At 36.6% G+C, this 5176-nt stretch overlaps 1 non-coding gene across 1 annotated transcript; it reads right to left on the bottom strand.

The window, feature by feature from the left end:
- Positions 1 to 4560: 4560 nt before the first annotated feature.
- LOC121213195 (small nucleolar RNA R71) lies at positions 4561 to 4667 on the bottom strand. The gene has a single exon (XR_005908566.1). It is a non-coding gene; the product is annotated as a small nucleolar RNA R71 (small nucleolar RNA).
- Between the last annotated feature and the right edge of the window lie 509 nt (positions 4668 to 5176).

Here is a 5176-nt window from a genome sequence, read left to right as displayed (position 1 = left end):
ATACCATAGTTCCTCCAACCTATCGATTCAGTTTCATATCAATTCATGCATTCACATTCCATATACTCATCAATAGGACATTGAGGCATTTTCATAAATCAATTTATTTTCGTTACAATCAAACGACTAAACGGCCTTTCACCCATCCTACGATAAATTTTATGTACGTGACTTCAAGTATATTTGTCACATAGGTTCAAACTTACCGAGCTCAACACCAAGTATAAGCATAGCACCTATTAGCCATGTACTCAAGACACTTACCCGATCCGCTGTCCGCGATCGACTCAATAGTGTCGCACACATAGTGTCCATAATGATTCACGAATGCATATTGAGTCCGCACACTCAGTGCTATATAATCAACTCGCACACTTAGTGCTACGTAATCAAATCGCACACTTAGTGCTACATAGTCAAACTCGCACACTTAGTGCCGCATGGTCAATTCGCACACTTAGTGCATCATATTCATTTCGCACACTTAGTGCAACATAGTCAAATCGCACACTTAGTGCTGTTCAATTTAATCCCGCGCACTTAGCGCCAATCTCATGGTCATAAATGGTTATACCCGCACGTTTAGTGCCGAGATCAACAACTCAGTACATCTTACCTCTTTTCTTTTCATTCAACAATTTCATCATCACATACGTACATGCATATATATATATGTATATTTATTCATTCCATTAAGCATCAATACATAAACATTATGACCATTTGAAATAATACCAACTACATGCTTAATGACTTACCTCGTGTTGGGTAAGACGGTTCCAACTCGGCTACTCGATGACCTTTTCTTTGCCTTTGCTCGATTCACCTCCTTTAACTCCTTGAGCTTAATCAATAATTTAACTAGTTTAACCACCTTGCCAAATATTTACAATCCAATTTCACATGTATATGTATGTTAGTATATTCGGCTAATAACCTCATGCAACTACCATATCATCAAAATCTAATCACCCATGCACATGCATTAGGTAAGTTACCTTTGCTAATTTTAAACCCAACATCACACAAGCTCTCAAGGGATGGCCGAATGCTTCTTTTGTTACCCAACTAATCATTCGACAATTTCATCCCCTTTGCCACCCTTTTATGCCTAATTATCTAAATCAAGATAAGATCATCAACATGCCTAACCATAGCCGAATGTGCAACATTAATCTATCACCTCTATCTCTTAAATACTATCAAGTTCATTTACTTCTAATTTCTTAAGTTCCACATCTTAATGCCCATTATACATAATCAAATTTAACATCATCTATATATTTACTCATATGGCCGAATATACATACCCCCATATAATATCATTTTCATTCCATTTAACACTTAATTTCCACCACATAATCACTTGGCCGATTTTGCTAGCATACAAGCCTATGACCGAATGTCCTTGACCTCTAGTCACCTAGATTTTTATTCTTTAAGCCTCATCCAACTCATATTTTTCATTGACAACCTCCTTAACTTCAATTTATTCACATCTTTAATCATGCTACATTCGACCATTATTTAACAATAATTCATGCATCCTTTTTATTAAACACTCAAAATCAACCATCTTCATACCTCATCACCAAAGACATCAAAATACCAACCAAGAATGTAACATTCATGGCCGAATATCATCTCCATCAATTAACAAAATTTGAACCATGGCTAGGTAGATTTTCACTTACAACTTAAAATATACATGAATCTCAAAGAATAATATCAAACATACCTTAGTCTAGCAAACCACCATGGCCGATTTTCTCAAGCTTTTTCCCCTTCCTTTCTTTCCTCTATTCGGCCAAGGATGTTCAAGAATGAACACTTTTTTTTTTCTTTCTTCAATTCACGGCAACAAGGGGTGAGACCATGTTATTTTTTTTCCATCACCCTTCCTTTCATTATTTAATTATCATGCTTATTATTTTATTTTCCTTACCATACATCACTAACACAACATGTTGGTGACATGTTTCCACCCATAGCATGGCCGGCCACTACATATTAGGGAGGGGGAATTTGACATGCAAGTCCCCTTTTTCTTCCACATGCACTAATAGGTCCTCATGCATTGACCTATCACATTTTAAAATTTTCTCATATAAGTCCTATTGACTAAATTCACATGCAATCGACTAAATCGAAGCTTGAAATTTTCACACATTCATGATTACATATTCTAGACAATAAACATCACATTCAAACCTTTCGGTGACTCGGTTTAGCGGTCCCGAAACCACTTCCCGACTAGGGTTAATTTTGGGCTGTCACATCATCTCTTGTATATCTAGGACTAAAGTTAATTACTTAGAGGAAGGAGATTACCTATGATTTTATTATCAATATATTTGATTTAGATTGTTTGAGGCTTTTAATGCCCCTATAGTTGAATTCTCACTGTATGATTTTCTGTGGAATAATTTGTAACATTATCAGTAATGATTATGTGATTGAAAGGAATGAATTCAAATAGTAAATAAGAGTTTTGGTTGAGGACAAGCAAATGCTTAAGCGTGGGGGTATTTGATAAACGCCAAATTATACATATTTCTACCCCAAATACCTAGCATATTTATGGATTTTTATTACTAGATTTGTGGATTTTGGTGCTCTCAATCTGGTTATTTCATGTTTTGTACTCAGGAGAGCACCAAGAGTCAAAAGGAGCCAAAAACGAGCCAAAAAGGGACAAAATGGACCAAATTGAGAAGATGACATGGGCTAAGCCTTGCCACACGGGCTGCTCACATGTCCATGTCTTTCGAGGGTGTCGACCAAGACTTTCACGATTCACATGGCCTGACAAACACGTTACACGGCCGTGGCACACGGGCGTGTCCCTTTTCAAGGAGTTGTATTTTACACGAAAAAGTACTTAAGGAGGAAGAAAGCCAATCCAAAGCCTATATAAATACCCTAAGTATGACTTAGAAAGGGCCGCCTCCTCCAGAACTTTTCTGGAGTACAGAGCCACATGCCGAGAATTACTTGAAGGAAGCCAGACGATCCATCCTAAAAGCCGGAGCTACTCCAAGACTGAAGATCTCTCTCAGAATTCCTTCAGGAGTTTTAGAGTTTTCTTTATGTTTTGTTATTTTTATACTTTTGAGATGTACTCTTATTTTATTATGAACTAAACCCCTTAGATACCTAAGGGGTTGAAACCTATGATGGATTTTGTTATTATTATCTGAACTGTAAGATAAATACTTGATTTGTTCTTAATTATGTGTTCTTAATGCTTGAGTTAATATTCTGGGTATTAATTCATGATTTGATGTGCTTATGCAAAGGATCAAAAGTCCCTGTTTAAGAGTAGATTTGGCATAATTAAGCAGAGTTGATCGAGAGCCTAGAAATAGGGTTACAAGATTTTTCCGGATTAGGGTGAAACCTAATATGGGAGTCCATAGATCGATTTACTGCTTCCCTAGGGGTTTTAATTAAGAAAGAGATTTTGATTAATTCAACTGAGGGTTAGACGTTATTGGTCTCAAAAGAGATAATAATATAGGTTAGGGAGTCTCACGGATCAAGTCAAGTGAATAAATCATCTGGTTTATAGTGAGATAACAAGTGAAATCTAGGTGGATTCCTCATTGGGTGTCATGTTTATCAATTACTTTTCTTCAAGTCTTTTTCCAAATTTTATCTTTGCTTTAGTTTAATCAGTTAATTAGTTTAGTTAATCAATTTAATAAACAACCCCTCTTTATTTCTCTGTTAAATAGTAAAAAGATAGTTATTACTAGTACTTTTGGTTCCTTTGGGTACGATATCCTGTTCTTGCCATTACTATACTATTGTTCGATAGGTGCGCTTGCCTTTGCATCATGATAAATAGTTAGTCTAGGTTTGATCTTCATTATAAATATTTATTACTTGTTACGAATCACACGATCAAGTTTTTGGCGCCTTTGCTGGGGACCATTACTATTTATTAATTTACTTATTCTTTCTCTTGGCAAGTTTTTATAGTATATGACTAGAAGAAACTCGTTGGGACCATTACTTTTTGATGAAGAAATCGATCATGCAGTTCGTAGAAATCAAAGAGAGATAAGGCACAGTTTCCGATACATGGAGAATGAGCAAGAAGACGATACTCAACCCCCAACCGAAGAGATGGTTGAAAATTAAGGCAATCAGGTACCTCCTGTAATTGCGGCTAATCAAAATCCTGCTCCACGCACGATGTATGATTATGCTAAACCTTTTTTAACAGGAACTGAATCTTGTATAGTTAGACCTACTGTAGCTGCGAATACTTTTGAACTAAAACCTAACACAATTCAAATGATACATCAGTTTGTTTAGTTTGATGGTTTGCAGGATGAAGATCCCAACGCTCACTTAGCAAACTTTCTGGAATTTTGCGATACATTTAAAATTAGTGGCATTTCTGATGATGCCATTCTTCTTCGGTTATTTCCCTTTTCACTGAGAAACAAAGCTAAACAGTGGTTAAACTCGTTACCACGAGGGTCTATCACTACTTGGAAACAAATGACCGAGAAAATTTTACTGAAATATTTTTCGCCAGCTAAAACGGCTAAATTATTTAATGATATCTCTTATTTTGTGCAGATGGATTTAGAAACACTTTATGATGCATAGGAGAGATACAAGGATTTACTGAGAAGGTGCCCTCACCATGGGTTATCGCTTTGGCTGCAAGTACAAACATTCCACAATGGTCTGAATCCCTCGACTCGGAAAATGGTTGACGCAGCTGCTGGCAGAACCATCAACAACAAAACACCTGAAGAGGCTTATAAATTCATTAAAGAAATGTCACTGAATAACTATCAGTGGCAAGTTATGAGGACTAAGCCAACAAAAACAGTCGGCGTTTATAACGTCGACTCAGTTACTATGTTGACAAATCAGGTAGAACATCTAAATAAAAAGATTGATGGTTTACTTAGCTCTGCGCAGGTACATCCAGTAATGAGGTGTGACTCAAGCGGAGGAGGTGTCCCACAACAGAAGAGGAACAGGTCAACTATATGGGTAACAATAACTTTAGATCTCAAAATAACCCATACAGTAATACTTATAATACAGGTTGGAGGAACCACCCAAATTTTCCTGGGGTGGTCAAGGGAATCAAAAGCCACAAAATCCTCAGGGTTTTCAACAGCCACCTTATCAGCAAAAGAAGAAACCG

This window comes from Gossypium hirsutum, chromosome A13 (genome assembly GCF_007990345.1).
Source record: "Gossypium hirsutum isolate 1008001.06 chromosome A13, Gossypium_hirsutum_v2.1, whole genome shotgun sequence".
In the NCBI taxonomy this organism is placed as follows: domain Eukaryota; kingdom Viridiplantae; phylum Streptophyta; class Magnoliopsida; order Malvales; family Malvaceae; genus Gossypium; species Gossypium hirsutum.
Note: the sequence above shows the minus strand (reverse complement) of the source record. Positions and strands in the feature narration are given on the sequence as shown.